Source organism: Spea bombifrons, chromosome 7, assembly GCF_027358695.1.
Source record: "Spea bombifrons isolate aSpeBom1 chromosome 7, aSpeBom1.2.pri, whole genome shotgun sequence".
Classification (NCBI taxonomy): Eukaryota; Metazoa; Chordata; class Amphibia; order Anura; family Pelobatidae; genus Spea; species Spea bombifrons.
In genome coordinates this window covers 15,916,454-15,936,464 of record NC_071093.1, presented here as the reverse complement: position 1 = coordinate 15,936,464, position 20,011 = coordinate 15,916,454, and the positions used below count along the sequence as shown (strand labels likewise).

The 20,011-nt window shown below is 41.2% G+C and overlaps 1 protein-coding gene across 3 annotated transcripts in view; it reads right to left on the bottom strand.

Moving 5' to 3' along the window:
* Positions 1–11,109, bottom strand: part of RAPH1 (Ras association (RalGDS/AF-6) and pleckstrin homology domains 1) — a 73,320-nt gene extending 62,211 nt beyond the window's left edge. The window contains exon 1 of one of the 3 annotated variants that reach the window (XM_053471820.1): positions 10,945–11,109. The gene's annotated coding sequence lies outside the window, so the exon portion shown is untranslated. The remainder of the gene's footprint in view (positions 1–10,944) is intronic. The other 2 variants (XM_053471818.1, XM_053471819.1) reach the window with 2 other exon arrangements.
* Positions 11,110–20,011: the final 8,902 nt, after the last annotated feature.

Here is a 20,011-nt window from a genome sequence, read left to right as displayed (position 1 = left end):
TTCTTAAATTGTTGATCCACCAAATCAGCAGAGGCACTGTTAGTTTAGTAGGCGCATGGACTACTACAAGAACTTACTTTTGGCACTGGCCCTAGGAAAGTGTGGAAACCCGATTAAAATATTGATTACAGGCTGTCCCAGTGACCATGTCACCAACATGAGATCACTTTAGTGCCTCACAGGGGTGGCTAAACAATTCCTAACAAGACCAAGAAACCATAAAACATAAATACACCCTAGATTTTCCCCTGAGAGGAACAAACATTAGGTAGCACAATGTGTTATGGGCACTATCTAACCCCCGCATATTTTTTTTTACTCAATGTCACCAATGTCTGGATTATAGCTGTCCAGGGATGTATACAGGTTTAGGGAAGCACAACAAATGGATGCTGCAGACTCACTGCCCTGTCCAAATAGGCATCGGTCAGGAACAGGGTTTGGTGTCTTTTTTGTCAGATATTTCTATCATTCACTCTGTTGCAGTCCTTGTTATAGTTTACATGGAACAAGGAAATGAGGTCATAACCAAGAAGTATTCAGCGAGAGGCCCAACGACTGAGAGACTATATAGACTTCATCCGAAGAGTAACAGAGCCCTGCCCAAAGGAAGCGCCCCTGCCACACCTGGAGCAGAGCTCTGTGCCCCTTCTGGATGAATTACTGCTTTTTTCCAGTCCAACTTTTAACATTACTGTTTGATTACAGGGCGATGTTTTAAGGCTAACTCATATCAGATCTGCTATTGGGTACATTGAATGCAGCTCTGTTGTGGTTCAAAGTCCAGAGCACAGCAAACAAATCTTATACTATACTTTCAAAACTAGTAAAACGCAGCTGCAGATTAACATTTTCAGTAACTATTACTAGAGCTCCTACCAGACTATAATATGATATTATTACACATCATTGCACAGATATGGTATTATATGAAATCAGCAGTAAAACACAATTTTTAGTCTTATAATACTGTCATGATAGCAATGTTCACAACTTACGTGCAATTCCTTTGCTACTCAGCCTCAATTTTTCACCCTTGAAGAGTTCTATAGCAATGAATTGCTTTGTCTATACAGGCAATGTTGTAAAAGGTATTTTGTTGTCCCTGCTAATTCTTGCAGTCTCCCTAAAAAGCAGGTATTTGTCACAGACTGGTGCATTAAAAAGTGTATGTGTATTTTAGATGGGTTGCAATAATCTGGGTTTCACCATGTATCTAATTCAGATAAAAAGATACAGTTCATCTGATAAATGTATCCTGCCTAATAAATTCAAAAAGGAATCTGATTAGAGCTGGAAATACAAACTGATACAAATTTTGAGAACAGAGAACCACCACTTGGTTCATTTTGTCTACAGTTTTTCTTGCTGTAAAAATCTCAAAAACAAAACAAAAACAAACTTACTTGGTCCTTTGTCTTACCGTACGTTCTAGATAGCCGAATACGTATTGTTTTATGTTTAAATTCATTCACTATCATCTTCATCAAGTTTTGTTGACAGGATGTTCCACTTATCTCAGAAATGTAAAACTTATATCTTACCCTCTGGCCCCCAAGATTTAGACTCCAGTAGGGCTGCAACAACTAATCGATAAAATCGATAATAATCGATAATGAAATTCGTTGGCAACGAATTTCATTATCGATTAGTTGAATCGATTATTATCGATTATAAAATGAGGGTTTTTTCAGAGCAAACGCTCTGAAAAATCCCCCTTATTATATAATCCGTTTCACTGACTCACCGTCTCACAGCAGCAGCTCCTACTTACTCCCCCTCCCTGTAATCACTGTGACAACTGGCCCCGCCCCTTCCTTCTCCAGGCCAGAACCACATGGCTGTGACACTCATCTAACTGTAAGTATATGTATATATATATATATATATATATATATCTATATATATATATATATAATGTGCATGTGTGTGTATATATATATATATGTGTATATATGTATGTAATATATATATATATATATTTGGGCTACTGAAAGTTAGGGGAGGTGGGGGTTAATTTAGGGGCAGTTATGGTTAGTGGGGTGTTTAGGGTTAATTTAGGGGCAGTTATGGTTAATTGGGTGTTTAGGGCTAATTTAGGGGCAGTTATGTTAATAGGGTGTTTAGGGTTAATTTAGGAGCAGCTGTGGTTAATGGGGTGTTTGGGGTTAATTTGAGGCAGTTGTGGTTAATGGTGTGTTTAGGGTTAATTTAGGGGATGCTGTGGTTGATGGGGTCTTTAGGGTTAATTTAGGGGATGCTGTGGTTAAGGGGGTGTTAAGGGTTAATTTAGGGGCAGTTATGGTTAATGGGGAGTTTAGGGTTAATTTAGGGGAATCTAAATCCTGGGGCAGTGAAGTGACATATCTGGGGGTATAAGGCATATACAGTATATAAGGCATATGTGGGGAGGGCAGTGTGGCATGTCTGGGGAGGACAGAGTGGTGTATCAGGGTGTATAAGACATATCTGGGGGTAGAGTGGCATATCTGGGGGTAGAGAAGTGGCATGTCTGGGAGGCAGGGTGGCGTGTCTGGGGAGGATGGAGTGGGGTATCAGGGGATATAAGGTGTATCAGGCACAGTGGCAGATGTGGGAGGCATTGTGGAGTGGCAGATGTGGGAGGCATTGTGGAGTGGCAGATGTGGGAGGCAGCATGGCGTGGCATATGTGGGGAGGGCAGGGTGGCATGTCTGGGGAGGATGGAGTGGTGTTTCAGGGGGTATAAGGCGTATCAGGCACAGTGGCATGTGGGGGGTAGAGTGGAGTGGCAGATGTGGGAGGCAGCGTGGAGTGGCAGATGTGGGAGGCAGCGTGGAGTGGCAGATGTGGGAGGCAGCGTGGAGTGCTGTGGTAGGCAGCGTGGCATATGTGGGGGGGCAGCATGGCATGTCTGGGAGGCAGCGTGGCAAGCCTGGGCTCAAATGTGCATATATTGGGGGGCTGGTTGGGAAATAAAGACAAGAAATTTATTATCAAAGTTTTTTTATTCTGCTGTTTGTATTTAACATCATTTGTTTAGTAAATTATTTTAAATAAATGAAAAATTTACATTCATTTTTTTTATCCGATTAATCGATTAATCGAAAAAATAATCGGCCAACTAATCGATTATTAAAATAATCGTTAGTTGCAGCCCTAGACTCCAGCCTCTTTCCCTAAATCCTCTCCCCTTTTAGGACATCCTTGAATGCAGCCATGGCGAAATATTTTTTAAGGGATCAGTAAAGCACATGGTCTTCCAGTATTACAAGCAATGTTTCACTTTAGTTAGCTAGAGGCTGTGGTCTCTGCCCATGCACACAGGCACGCTAGCAATACATTCTTCCTTAACAGAACCCGGCGGTCTGTACTTTGGGTACACAGACCTGCTGAACAGGCTAGCATGCCAGGATTGTGAAAGGTGGGGAATGCCAAGTAGCTTTGCAGAATGTTTCTCGTAGAAAAACTAAGGAAGCACAGGCTCTTCTAACATTTCTGAAAAAGGAGCAATTATGTAAAGAAATATGTATCTAATTATTCCCTTAAACATGTACACAGACATATTTTGATTAATGGATGTACCAATGGATTATCCATGCTTCTCAGTTGCATTCAAGTGTATCCGTACCATTACTGGTGTTATTGCGGATACTAGTTTTCTCTGAGGATATAAATTTTAGGCTGATACCGATAACCAGATGCCATGAGCGGCTGATAACACAGTGGTGTATTTCATAGAGGGGTCATTGCCCTGGTGTCTAGCCTCAGTCCTGAGCACCTGCTTAAAAGGGGGTCTCTTCCATAGACTATGCATCCTTGCAAGGAAAGCAATGCCATGATGGCGTGGGTGTCTGTGATGACTAGCTGCAGACTTCAGTAGTGTAAATGGGCTGATTAATAGGCCATTTGGATGACTAGGGTGCCCAATCCACCAGGTTGACCTAGGCCTCGTCAAAATAAGCTGCTGGATAACACACCTAAGTTATGTTATTACTTCCACGAGTGACTACTCATCACAAGATAACCCTCTGGACACATGCCTTCCCACTGTACAACAACAAACAAGGTGCAGTTCACTGAATATCTCTGCATTGCTTTAAATCCAGCAACGTCAGGATCAGAAGGGAAATGATAAAGCATTCCTGCCACACCTTTTTGCTCTCAGTTGAAACCAATTTTGCACTATGCCCTAAACAGTAGATCTAGGGGAGAATGGCAGCTGCGAGCCATGTTGAAGGTCAGCAAAGTTTTATTGAATAACCGGAGCCAGATGTAAGATACACATTGTTAGCAGTGTGCCCGTAGATTGAATCAAAAATACATCAGGATGGTAATGTTAATGTTCCATGGGATCAAAGCCTTTTGGTTTCCCATGTGAGCCTCATTCTCCTGTATATGTCAAAAAAGTAAACGGACATGGCCAATGCAGATCCTTAACCAAAGAGCAGCGACTTTTTTTTTTTTTTTTTTTTTTTTTACTGGGTATACCATATGCTTTAAGAATAAACATATATAATATATATTTCTGTTACTGACACACCCACATTATACGTGCTCAGGCATGATTAAACAAGGGGCATGTTTTTGAAGCATATGTAGACTGGCTTCCAAACAATTACAAAATCCATCTGCCACCTGGGACCGCTTGTATTTCACACTGGAAATGAATGACAACCTCTCTTTGAGCAGAGCAACATTTCAATTCCAATCTGGCTGGCAGGGAAACCTGTCTCAGGTAGATCTGCCACTGTGAATTTAAATTCCCTATAACTGCACAGCCAAAAAGTAACCGAATGAGCCATTTATTTTCAATAAACATATAATTTACCTTCTTTTACCACTTTCTGTGCCGTCTACTGGGGTTGTTCTTCTCCAAAATAAAATACTTCATGATAAATACTCTCTAAACAGAAATATGTAAGGAAAGATAGCCATTTATATCTCCCATTAAATGACTTTACCTGAATATATCAGTTGCAGTTTGTGACTCCTAATGTAATATATTGCTGTAAGACAGCAAAGGCTAAAAAGAAATAGATCTACCATTTTCAATACTTTGCCCCTTGAACGGCGTGGCAGACAAAATACTTCTGAAAATGTTTGGAAATTTGCAGTCTGCATAAAAGAATTAGTCAAAGTATATGTATCTCAAAGGAAGTAACACACTGTAATTACTTAATATAACCCTCAGCACCCTTTAAAAATAAATAGATTTCAACCTTCACACCTAAACTTTGGGGTGTAACATACATATGGGCCAATATGTTATTGAAGCATCAACAGATTCACCAAACATGTCCAGTACTGTAAAACAAGCTACATCTTCCTTCAAAAAAAAAAAAAAGTTTCCTGCTATGTGAGAAAAGGCATTACTTAATTCGGCACTACAAGAAATACATTTTATTTTAATGGCCCATTATTTAGGTTCTATATCTGCCACCTACAAATGGCGGAACCAGTGTATGACCTATGAACCCCAAAGAAAATTGCATAATGTGGTGTAGGTACAGGAATTGAGATTGAAGTTAATCTGGAATGTGATAATTCCTCGGTAAGGAACAGTCTACAATCTTAGAAGGTACAGCTAGTTAGTGTTTTTCACATAAAGACATGCTGTTCAGTTTTTATGGTGGAGGTTGTAGTTAAAATCAATATGTTGGCGGGCTAAACCCTTTTAAATTAATGAAGTAATATATTGAACATCAAAGGCTTGCTGAGTCCACATCCATCCCATACTCTGTTGGACAGTTATAATTTTATAGGATATTTTTTGATCCAAGGAAGGGAACAAGACGCATATAGTGGCTGAAGAAAGGAGTACTTTCAAAAATAAAACACATGGGAGATTTGTGCCCAGCCCATTTTTAGCCAAGTTTAGGAGCAACAATGAAAAGCTGTGTGATTGGGAAGTAAAGTAGTCATACAAAAGGCTGGCTTGTTAGTATGCTCCGTAGAAAATTCACAAACTGCAAGCCACACACAAGAAACCACTGCTTGATTTGGATGATGCCCCCCCCATTCTAAAAGCTGAGCAGAAAATAAAATAATCACATTATGTACACGAAAAGAAGAGAAAGAAAAAAGAACACACACAATTGCCAGCTTTCATGGAGGTTTAATCTAATTCTACACACTGCATTAAGAGCTCTTCCATACAATGAGATGAGCTGCGTGAGTTTACTGCCTACCCTAATGTGTCTGCATATGACTGGTTGTTAATGACTAGACCTGAGGATATAGATTCAATCATTGCCCCAATTATGGACACAGAGTGGGATCCAACTCAAATTACTTTGCTCTACGAGAGAGTAATATTTAATAACACAAATGATGTTTTTTCCCCTTTGTGTCAATGAATCTCAGGAAAGCCTGCATCTGCTTTGGTAACGGAGCAACAAGACCATATTCTATTGTTACGTATTATAGTATTTGGGTATGTTAAGAAAAAAGGAAGCAGCTGCCAGATCCATATGCCAATTACATCACATTTCACTCTACTCTTATGCTCACAAGAACAAACAAAACATATTACCACAGTAGTAAACAGATCCATATACGGTAGTCCAGACAGAGGCACAAGTAATACTTACCAAAATAATTTTCATGGTGAATATTGATTTATGGACAAGTATCACACATTAAAGTTTTAGGTAGTCTATTGGAAATGGAAATGCACACAAAATGACAATTATAACTACAGTATTTGTATATATACTGCCTTTAACATACGTGGCAGGATGGTTATTAGCTTAAAGTGTTTTCAGCTAATGTGTAAACAGATTGCTTCACTGCACGAATAGCATTATGAGACAGGGATTTCTAGAAACATTAACTTAATTGCTGCCCAAAGGACACAAACAAATCAAGATGATCCACTGTCAACTTATGAAATCGGCTCTGGTATTGTACAACGCAAAAAATATATATTGCAAAATGTTTCCGCTCTATAAGATCTTCATTCTCTTAAACCTTTGCATCCATTAAACCAGATCAAGAAGAGAGGCATTCAGTGACAGTAAAGGCTACGGACTTGAATGTCAGCCATGAAACCTTAACGAATAAAATCCACAGCCCCATGAAGATTAAGTAGAAAGGGTTGGCATCAGCAGAAAACGGTCATTTATTAATTTCATGATAGTACTGTATTAGGGCTGCAACAACTAAGCGATAAAATCGATAATGAAAATCGTTGCCAACGAATTTCATTATCGATTAGTTGAATGGATTTTATCGAATATAAGAGGAGTGTTTTTTCCCGAGCAAATGCTCTGAAAAATGCTCTTCATCTTATAAACTGAACTCAAACAGAGGTTGGATAACAACACTAAGATCCAGACCCCCCACAGTGCAATGTGTGGCAGCGCTTGTCCTGGTGTGTGTGTCTGGGTGTCGGTGTGACAGAACATGTCCTGGTGTGTGTGGTTGGCTGTCAATGTGGCAGAGCCTGTGTGTGATTGGGTGTCGGTGTGGCAGAGCCTGCCCTGTTGTGTGTGTGAGTTTGGGTGTTGGTGTGTCAGAGCCTGTCCTGGTGTGTGTTTGGGTGTTGATGTGGCAGAGCCTGTCCTGGTGTGTGTGTGTGTGTGTGTTTGGGTGTCCATAAAATGGCCACCAAAAATCCTCAGGACCAGGCCCGTGATGCTTTTAATCCGGCCCTGCCTCCAGCGTGTGCCAGCTTAAATCCAGCTTGTACCCATAGTGTGCTCCAGCCTTGTGCATTTTTATTTGGCTAAACTTGTTTTAATTGGTTAGTGGACTGACTTTGTATTGATAGAATGACATATTAACCCTGTGTTAATATGAATTTTAAAGCTAAAAGGCCACTGCAGAAAAACACTTGGACACTCCTGCTATAGAAGAATGCATGTTAAAGTAATCTGTGAGTACTTTAGTCTGAATTTTTCCAAAATAAGAGAAAAGACACTGTCAAATCGGTAACAGAAAAGCACAGTTGTTCCATTGAAACCAATAAGAAGACTTTACACGTGCATTAGGGTCCCAAAAAACGCCTGCATGCAGGGAGATGCATTTGGCAGACTGCATCGTCTGCAGGGCACTGGGCTGGGAAAGTGGAAAAGAAGGCAAATGCTGTCGGGGGAACTCTGCAGAATCCCCCAGTCATTTATAAAACAGGCAACTTCATTTTCATGAAGCATGCAGCTATCATATGCATTAGAGTGCATTTGATGTTCAGTTAGCACGCAGCTATCACATGCATTAAAGTGCTAAAGTGCATAAGATGTCCAGGAAGCACGTAGCTATCATATGCATTAACGTGGCATACAATGTCCAGGAAGCACGTAGCTATCATATGCATTAACGTGGCATACAATGTCCAGGAAGCACGCAGCTATCATATGCATTAAAGTGCATTTGATGGCTGGAGTTTTGCTTTAAAATCCAACAGCAATGACTATTGTCACCAAAAAGTATGAGCACCACCACAATACCACTTATGTCAGAAGCAACAGTAGCACCAATTTCATAATGAACACCCGTTGTTGTTAGAGACACTCCTTCAGAGTACAGATATGCAATCCTCTTATGAGTCAAGCATAAAAGGAAATTGTTCTTAAGTCATGTTTATTTAATAAAGACACATTATGAATCATTGAGTTCTTCCCAACCTAAAACTGAAGAACCCAAAATGGGCAAAATAGACATTTCTTTATTACACATGGACTTTCAATATGCAAATATATACAAACTAGGGGAGTGCACCACCTACAAGCATACATATTCAGATTCCTGGGTTGAATACACCTGTGCAGAAAAATGTACAATGCAGTTAACATTTTGCAGCTGGATTTGTTTGATTATAAATCTTCTCATACAAGGTGTAAGTAGACCAAACATATCCACAAGGTAGGAAGATTATAGTAAATCGGAAAAAAATATATAATTCCCGCCACCCGACAATTATGTGTAAAGTAATGACAATTATTTAAACAGCTGGAGGCATGCATTATATTCTATTCGGTTTGCTTTCCTGCCGTGTAGTGTACACAGGTGCTAAAAAGCCCACTCATCTGGGATGAGTTTAAGAAAATGAGCTAAGAGAGCCGATGACTGGTTTCAAGTTTTTAGCAGGCACTGACCACAAAAAGCGGCTGCAAGATACTTTGGAAAGTGTTACAGAACTCCATTAAAAATAACTTGTGACACACCCAAACTGTCTAAATAGTGTACGCGATTGTGATGTATTGCTGAAAAAAAAAATCTAAAATATTTCAGATTAAATTCAATCACAGCAAAAACACCGATTAACAAATGTTATGGCCGCACTATATAGCAGCAACATTTAAGATACAATCATACTATAAAGCAACTTATTTTCCTCAAACAACTGATGAAGATAAGAGATTTTGATTGATAATACAATGTAGACCTGTTGAAGTTGATTTCTTTAGTTCTTAGGCACAAAAATTTTACTGAACTATCCATGTGCTGAAGATGAAATATCAAACATGGTTTGAAAATATGGATAAAATGCAAGGAATATTAGATATATGAAAGAAAGGGATTGTCCTTAAATAAGTATTTGTTGAAATATGCATCAGCAATGAGCACCCCTATACATTTCTTAGACCGTCATGTGCCACCTAGGGAAATTACAGCTTCAGTCTGCAGGGGGAGAAGAGCTGGCTAAAACTACTTTTTTCAATATAACAAGAAAAAACCCAGAAATAAAAAAAAGACACAAAAGCATATATGTTTACTTAAACACTATCTGCCAAAAGGGAGCAGCAATGCATTGCAAAGCCCTCCAGCAATGGAAATGTGAGCTTGCTCTATCCTGCCCCCGCCCCATCCAAAAGGACAAAAAAGTGCCAGAGGATAATGATGATACTGAAATTAAAAGACTCCATATTAGCCAAAACTGTCACCACCCCCTACAACCATGCTAGACAAACTCACTGGTGGAATGACTTGGCAGATCAGCCAGAAGACAACAAAAACATTTAGAAATAAAAACCTGGGAGTGTAGACACCTTATAAACATCACAGCTGGAGAAATGCAAACACCCCAGACAACCCAAAACCAGTGAAACATCAAAGGACTCGTGTCACCTACATGGCACAGCCAAGAAACCTGTGAGACCCCCAGGTGCCTGTGAGACTGGGGCTCACAAGTACCCAGCAACCCTGATGCATGCAGTGCATGGTGTAACACAGCAGTGGCAAAACTTTATACCCAATATATCTCTGAGTACACATGCTTGCCTGTCCTACAACATCTCAATTAACCCAGAAGACCTCTATGGACAAACCCCATATTATGCATATGTTATCTTCCAAGAATACATCTGTTGAAATGATAGCAGCCTAGCAGCTTATAGTTTGGTGTGTGTCCTATCAGCCTGTATCAGCCCTATGGAAATCTAATTAGACTGCCTGTAGTAGAAAAATACAGATTTAGGTTAGCACTTTTATAGATATTTATGGACTGCTAGCTGCACATAGGCTTATCCAGCAGCCTGGACGATATATACACAAAACATGATATTTTCTCAATCCTAAAACCCTGTAACAATATGAAGCAATCCCTGATACCCAACACAGCATTACAATACACAGGAATTCAATTGATCATCTATGGGAGATCCTATTCCAAGACACACGAGTGTTACACTGCGTTGGTATCACACTGTGTTACTATAATATACATCATTGTCTATAGCATAACGCCCGGCCAGCGTAATACTGTATTACAGCCTACAACCCCCATCCAGGATCCCTACACCGCAGCCTGACCGCTGCAACATCACCCCATCGCAGCATACAGGAAAGCCGCTCTAAATCATGAATTACAAGTCATTTTAATGCAACCCACCCACACCCTGAAGCACACATCCTGCTCCTGTCTGCTCCATTCCCAAGGCACAGCCTGAGCCACGGCAACCAAGGCCCCCTGTCAGCCGCCTCCTCTCTCCAGGCCTCCACATCCCCACAACCCGCACTCACCTTCCACGCGCTGTCCGGCTGCTCTGCCACGGATCCCGTCTATTTGTGGTGCACCGCCCGAAAAAAGATACAGATCCCCAGCGGCCTCTAACCTCCCGTCAGCTCCCGGCTTCAGAGTGACGGCGGCACCGGCCAGGAGAAGGAGAGGGAGGAGAGGAGGATGGGAGAGGGAGGAGTGGAGATGGGAGGCCCTTCCTTCTTCTCCAGGCTGCAGGCTGATCTCCCTGGTCGCCACCTCTGCACAGTATTGTCCCTCTATCAGTCTGCGCTTGTACCCTCCAGGGCCATACCTTGTTCTCCTGCTCTGGGTGCCTCGGCTATTCCCACTGTGGCTTCTTCCTACCCTCGCCATACTCTTCATGTCGTTTTATATTCTCCTCCTTGATTATTATTTGTTCCATGTATGTCAACAGTTCTTTAGGCTTTTCACCTGCATTTTTTCCCTTTAATATACTGGCGTCTCCAGCAATCTATATAACTATATAATACACAACGACTCGCCCCAACACCCGGATTATACACACCCAGATTGCATCCACATGATTTAGCCAGCACCCAGATTTCACCCACAGTGCTCTCCTATCAGTCTGGCTCACGCACACTTTATTCAGTCTATACCCTTAAGGCCTAAAACAGTAACAGTAATGGAAAGACTGTCAAAATACACACATAGAAATTACCCTTTCTCATAATTTCATTATCTCCTTTTTTTATTTATGTATCACATTCTCTTTGATCCTCCCCTTTCTCTCTCTTTGTTCTCTGTATCGTTCACCCTTTCTCTTTATGTCTACTTTTACTCTCACCCTTTTCTTTTATCTCTCTCTCCTTTCTCCCCTTTCTGTTTATTTACTGTCCCCTTTATCTCTCCCATCTCTATGATCATCCACTTTCTCACTATCTCTTCTTTTCCTCTTCATTTCATCTCTCTCCTTTCTCTTTACCTCACATTTTTACCTTTCTCTCCACTCTATATATCTCTCACTTTTCTCATCATCTCTCCCACTTCTCATTATCTCCCACATCTTATTGCCACTCATACTTCTCACTATTTCTTCCCATCTCTCTCTCTCTCTCTCTCTCTCTCTCTCTCTCTCTCTCTCTCTCTCTCGTCTCCCCATCTCCCTCATTTATTCTTATCCCTCATGACCTTTCCCCTTCTCTATCTTTCCTTCTCTTTGTCTCTATCACTGTTCTTTCGCTTGATCTCTCCCCTTTGTCCCCATCTCTTATTCATTATCTCTTCCCTTTCTCATTATCTCTTCACCTTTTCCCAATATCTCACCCCTTTCCTCAGTTGTTATTTTTCTAATATTGGGGGTTCAGTCATGTAGCTGAAAGTGCCTGGCCTATTCCCTACCCAATGCAACTCAATGCCCTACCTTCCTCTGCAGATCAATTCTTTTTTTTTTCTAATATGGGGGATCCGTCTTATAGCTAGATGTGTATGTCTGCCTGTGCCTGGCCTGCCATGTGCCCTGCACCTCAATGCCTTTGGGGAATGATTTCTTAATTACTCTAATATTGCAGGGAGGTTCAGGCATATAGCTGGATGTGTGTGTCTGCCAGTGCCTCGCCTATACCCTGCCTCTGCCCCCCAGGATGCACTTCCTTACTCTAGAGGATCAATGGGGCAGTTTTGTACAATCCTGTACAGTCTGCATGTCTCTGTCTGGGAAAGCTTGCCTTATGCCTTGCCCTATCCAGCCTTTGCTGCAGCTCAGTCTCCTTTGTTACGCTGGACAATCAATTCTTTTTTTCCCCAATATTTGGAGGGGATTCGGTCTTGTGGCTAGATGTGTCTTGTCTACCAGTGCCTGACCAATACCAAGCCCAGGCCTACCTCTAAACCTCAATGCCCTACCTTACTCTGGGGGATCAATTATTCTCTTTTGTAATATGTGCTGCCCCTGCATCTAAATCTGCGCCTCAATGCCCTATCTAATATGCTGTAGGGGATTTAGTCGTGTAGCTGGATGTGTCTGCCAGTGCCTGGCCTATGCCCTGCCCCTGCACCTCAATGCCCCTCCTTACTCTGGGGGGATCAATTATTTTATTCTAGTATGGGGAAGGGGATCAGTCTTATGCTTGTCTTGCACCTTACTATGGGGATCAATTCTTTTCTTTACATGGGGAGGAGAATCAATCTTTAGTCCTGTAGTTGGATGTGTCTGTCTGCCAGTGCTTGGCATATGCCCCACCCTGCACCTCAATGCCCCTTCTTACTTTGAAGGATCAGTTATTGTTCCTTTTTTTCTAATATGGGGGATTCAGTCTGTCTGCCAGTGCCTTCCGTGTGCCATGCCCTGCCTGCTGCTGCGGCTTAATCTCTTTCCGTACTGTGAGGGATCAATTCTTTAAATGTTTTTCTAAATGTGGGGGAAATTCTTAGTGTCCTGTTCCATGGGGCTGGATGTGTGTATCTGCATACGGCACCCTGGTACACCCTACACCTCCAATGTGCAAACAGGGCCAAGCGACTCAAGTATTAAAAAAAAGGATACATAGGGATATAGTGTATGCTTAGATTCAGCCTAATTCAGCAAAGTTGATTATACAGCGCCATTGACCCAAAACAACCTAGGAGTTTTTTAAGGCAAGATCAATCACCTGATGTCAATCCGATCGAGCAAGCATTTTATTTGCTGAAGACAAAACTTAAGGCAGAAAGACCCACATACGAACAACTGAAGACAGCTGCAGTAAAGTCCTGGTAAAGCATAATGTGAAGGGCCGCCCTGTACTGGCTGGGTACGCCTGTCGGTTCTGCGATGCTTCCTGCCGAGATCGAAATGGTTAAGGAAGGGCAGAAAATACTGAAGGTATTCGTGAGGGGAGAGGTTTTATTTTCTTTCACTGTCCTGGCCTATTTCAGGTATGGAGGAGGATACACAAAAAGAAAGGTTGGGATGCAGCACTCGGCAGTGAAATGGTGCACGAGCCAGGGTACCAGTCCCTCAATAAATCCAAAATAAAGAAGCAGAGGCTCAGCACTCAAATGATAAGGTGAGTTTATTTCACGCAGGCAACGTTTCGACGCACAGGTCTTTCTGTTTTTCTCCCCCTCCTCCTGGTCTGTTTGTGCACAAAATGATCAGCAACCAGGGCTCCATAGCCATCAGGGAGATTAACTAGAGAGAGCCCAGCAGGGTCTAGAAAGACTCTGCTAATGCTCTCCTGTCCTCAAGTCAACTTTCGGTCGGTGTCAACAGCAACCTGAGTGTGGCAGCATAGGGGAATGCTGTCCTACATTCTGTGGGTGTGTTCCCATGATGACCATCACTCCCAGGAAGGAGGCAAGAGCATGTCCCCGCCATTGATGGAGTTGTGATGGAGTTGGAAGGCAGCTGGGGATATAATGCATATACAGGTAGGCCAATTATGTTGACAGATCTTGCTTGCATCTAGATGCTGGACCTTTTTTGTGTAAATGTCACCTGAAGACCATTTAAAGATATTAAGGGCACTTTAAATTCAAATTTAGCGAGGGCTATGAAGGTGGAAGGGATGGCGTGAACATACACGGATAATGAAAAGTATACAATGAAGAAAGATGAACATCAGTGCAATGATGTTTTGAGCTTATGGAGTTATTAATCACCATTTGGGGAGCAAAACAAGTTAAGCTGTGTGCTCTTCTCTCCCACTTATGCATGTATACCAGCACTTAATATTTATTCTTTCAGTCCAAAGCCTGAATATATATTTGCTCAATGATAGAAGGGGCATGAACTGACAGGGTGAACTTAAAATTACATTGACCACCTGGTCAATGCGCCAAAAGGCAAAACTCATAGTAATATTGGAGTTGTGCATTATTTGTATTTCTTTGGATATTTGATGAACTGTTCTACTAGTGGGTTTTACTGTGGGTGATCATTTACTCAACATTTAAAATGAAAAGCATTTCTATAAAATTTTGCTATTGACCTTGCTTTTCATATCCTTTTTTGATTTGGTGAGAAGTTGGAGCTGGTGAGATCTTGAAAACATCCATTGCTGATACCTGATGGCCCCATATCTGTGATAGGACTGCTATCTTTAGGGAATATGTGAGTGCATCACAAGCACAAATAATACCATCAACCCTATAACAATATTATACTATTTATATATATATATATATATATATATATATATATATATATATATATATATAGAATTGTAATACACAAGACGGTAAAGCCTTTTCTATATATTTTTTATTTAGATTTCTTTTGAAATTAAGCACACTTTAGTACTTTTTTCTTCCTTGGGATACCATAATCAATGCTAGGAAAATCAAGCAAGCCTATGGGCCAGGGGCGTACCTAGAGTATTTGGCACCCGGGGCGGATCCTGTATGTGGATCCGCCCCCCCCCCCCACACACACACTTTAAAACTGCATAGCTTCTACCGTTATATACTGGCGCAGACACTGAAGGTGGTACAGCATTACTGTTATCATTATATACTGAGCATATATGTACAGCATAACACTTATCACTATATACTGAGGCAGAAATTGACGGTGGTACAGCATAACACCTACCACTATATACTGAGGCAGACAATGACGGTGGTACAGTATAACACCTATCACTATATACTGAGGCACATATTGACGGTGGTACAGCGTAATCCCTATCACTATACATTGAGCCAGACATTGACAATAGTGCAGCATAACCCCAAACATTGATGTGGTGTAGTCCTACCACTTCATTAGTAGTAGGGATGCACCAAAATGCATTCTGGACTGAAACCGAAAATGCAGCATTTACCTGGCCGCAACTGAAAATGACCCCCCCCCACACACCATAAAAAAAATCTAACACTTTTATTTAAAGTAAGTAACACACCAAAATAGGACAAAACAATTAAATAACAATATTAATATATATATATATATATATATATATAATTGTTAACAGCAATCACATTCCTATCATGCCCAGGCATACCCAGATTCCAGGAGGCACTCGCAGACTTGGCATGATAGGAGTATGATTGCCCTATCTACCCCTTCTCACTCCCTTCTGCCCTATCTACCCCTTCTCACTCCCTTCTCCCTATCTACCCCCTATACCCCGTCTCACTCCCTTCTCCCTATCTACCCCTCCTAACTATCTACCCTCTCTCTCTTTGAAGTTCACTTACCTTTCAGGAGTCCTGCGGTGGGGGTGCAAGGCCTCTGCCTCCCAGCTCTGCCACTGTATGGAACAGTATAGAGTGATGGGAGTTATGATGTACTTTAGAGCATAATTATATCATGAAAAATACATTGGAAATGGTACAGCATAACACCCATCACTCTCACACACATACCAATCCACACATACCAATCCACACACTTACCAATCCACACATTTACCAATCCACACACATACCAATCCACACACATACCAATCCACAAACATACTAATCCACACATATACTAATCCACACATACCAATCCACACATATACCAATCCACACATATACTAATCCACACATATACCAATCCACTCTCACTGTCACTCTCACTGAATGCTTTCCTACCTTTCCTCTTTTGTCCTTACAGCTCCTTTTCCTGCTCTTCGCTCCTCTTCTTCAGTTCTTCTGTCTTCTTCCGGTTCAGAGGGCACGGACAGCGGTGGGCGCGGCTTCAGTGTTGCCGCGCGGATCGCAAGGGAGCGGTATCGGAGGTCTTTAACAGACCTCTGGCTCCCTTGAGTGATTTTAAGCCGGGTTCAAGGGAGATCCTTGAACTGGCTTAAAATAACTCAAGGGAGCCGGAGGTCTGTTAAAGACCTCCGATACCGCTCCCTTGCGAGCCTGCTCCTCCAGCGGCGGACATTACTGTCCGTCTCTGGAGGGGTGCCGGCAAGTTGGCACCCCCCTGATGAGCGGCGCCCGGTGCGGACCGCGCCCCCCGCTAGGTACGCTACTGCTATGGGCCGTTAATATTTCTGAGTATGTTGTCTTTTAGTCCTTAGTAAATCGAACCAGCAGAACATATTCAGCAAGACCTGAGGCTGTTTGCTTTAGCACAGTGCATGTTCTAAGTATAGTTGGTTTAGAAAACATTCCCATGGCTATGCGTTTATCTGAGAGCACTTTTAAGTCTACATGAGGTTTCTAAGCTTCATTCAATGCACTCGTTATTGAAGTGCAAATAAAGTTATTTATCATGTAATTCTTTAGCAAAAATAGTTCAATTTGTGAAGAAATTGGGAGAGAGGATTAGATGTGCACCTTTGCAATGTGAGCTACAGGGCAGATAGGTTGTCAAAAGTAATTACTCCCAAGGCCCTCTCTTCTGTTGTTACTAACAGCACAGTATCCTCAATGCCATATTCCGCCTTTTTTAAGTCCCAAGTCTATCATTTATCAACATGAAACTGCAGCAACCAAACTCTCAGACAAGGCCAGATTAAGGTACTTGGGGCCCTGGGGAATTTACACATAAAGGGCCTGATATTTTTCCCCAATATTTCCCCCCCAATATTTTTCAATACAATACATGAATATAAAACAAAACACGGTTTATTGCAGATACCTCTATATTCCCTTTTGATGTCACACTGTTCATATCAAGCACTGGTTTTGCATTATATGACCTAATCCAAGGCATGCCCACTGCAAATGTGTAAACCATGTTTCAATGTAAAATAGGCACTTCGCATATGCAACCAATGAAGTGTCTATCTATTGTGACATTGCTCAGGGCTACTGACAAGTTTCACAGTGTGCTGATCAAGGCTGTCCCATTTATATCAGGACAACTGGCAAGAAACATAACACGAGACACAACATTATACTACATACCTGGGAATTCTCCGAGTTTCCTCGTAATAGAAGCTGATTTCTGTCACCTCGCGCTCCCTACTGTTGGGCTTGTTAGAGGGGGATTGTGAACTCCCCACCTAGCCCTGCTTATCGGCCGGCCGCTGACCAGGGCTGGTTGGGGAGATCACAATAATCTTTAGCATGGCCTTGAAGAAAGGCCCAGGGGAGTGAGCCTCTCTGGTCGCCCCCTCTCCTGTAGATATGCTACTGTTTTTTATGGGCTTCATGGTGAATCACATTGCTGGCAACTGCCCAGTCTGCCTATGTGTTTAGATGGTGCTGTGCCATTTGGTCCTGCAGCTGGTAGGGGTTCCAAATTCAGTGGTGGGGGGGCAAGGAATAATCTAGTGGGGAAATTGCCCCCCTGTAGCGACACCTATGGTTTTAACAGAGGTTATTAGCACATGGTAAAAGGTAAAACTATTATACAGCATATAAACTGGGGCGTCAAAATAAACCTTAGCACACACAAATTAACTGTTTCATTGACAGATTAAATGTTTTAGGTGAGAGCATAGTAGTGCAATGCATACTAGTGTACTTTGTGTAGTACATATGTATAACATTTAATTATAATTGCCACCAATACTGCTTAGAACAATAATAATGTTAATTATTACTAAGCGTTTCTATTTTTTTGCAGCTAGTTTTTTTTTGGAGTCAGCATTTTTATCTTTAGTTAAAGGGACACTCCAGCCATCACATACATTTCAATGTAAGCTTAGTTTTCTTTTTCAATATTTTTGTGGTCCCCCTTGCAAATGTATGGAGGGATTCTGCAGAATTCATCATATCCTTTTGTTTCTGATGCCTGCATCCATGTGGTGTGCTCACCCACAGACAGCTCCTACCAGTTCAGTTCTGAAGAAACCTCCTTCTCCTGCAGGTTCTGTTAACCCCTTTGTGACAATGACTGATTTTATTTTTTGTACCATTTCTAACAATGGTTTAACATTTCTGTGGCGCTCGTGTTTAGCTGTAATTTTCTTCTTTCTCAATTTCTGTACACACACAAGTTATATATTGTGTTTTCAGAAGAAGAAGGGCTTTCATTAGATTCCATTATTTTGATCATATCATATCATTTACTATAAAAAAAAGTAGAAAATATGGTGCAAAATAACATTTTCTGACTTTTACTTGAAAAATATTTTGGAATCTAATGGAAAAACCCGCTAAATAGACTCTGCTGTTTGTCCTGAGTTTAGAAATACCCATTTTTAAAAAAAAATAAAAATGTGCAATATAGGGCAATAAGTACAAGTAGCCTATTGCTATTTCGAAACCATTTTTTATATGGTAATTCTGCCCCATGACCTATTTGTGACATCATTGAAGATTGTCAGTTCAATTTACACCATCAAACCATATATGTTTGAAAACTAGACACCCCAGTGTATTTCAGATACTGGTATTTTTACCCTTTCCAGGCACTAATTTTACTACCAGCCGTAGTCGAAGTTCGTGGTAGTAATTTGTTTGTATTTTTTGTGTGTTTTTATTATCACACACTTTATACTTCATGTATGAATTCACCGCTCCTGGAATATGTCGCTGTGACGGAACCCCTGGTACCCTGACTGAGTACCTCCGTCAAAAGCTGCTTCCTAGCTCCTAAAAAAGCTATGTCAGGAGGTGCTAAATCATTAGACAAAACCAGTGTTAGAGTAAAGCAGGAACTAACTTTTATTTGTAAAACAGCACAGATATTTATATGGAAAAGAGAATCAGATTTTAACACAGCGCACAATAAGATATTTTAAATACAAAAGGAGGAATGGTACTTGGCTCCTCATATCACAATACAAAGGGATCAAGTTCAGACAAATATATCTTTAACACACTTGAGTACAGTGATATCCCCCATGCATGGGTTTGTGAGGTTATTTGAGGTGTGCATTTTTTGGAATTTTGACATCTGGTCAGTCTGTGCCCGTGTCCTATTTTTGAGGCATTGTTTAAAACTAGATACCCCATGGACATTTAACATGTCAGTATTTTAACACTTCCAATGTGAGAATTTTTGTGAAGATATAGCACTAATTTTAGGAGTTGCTCATAAAAATGACCTTTTTTGCAACTGGAAATGCTTGTTTATTTTTTTAACTATTTTTTTTTCTTATTTCTTTATTTTTTAATTTATTTTACTAATCACATTGTGATTAGAAATCTGGGCTCCATTTTTCTCTTGTAAATCACGCCCCTGCTGCCAATCGTGTGTTGCTGAATGCCTCGCTATTATTTAATTTCAGCTAA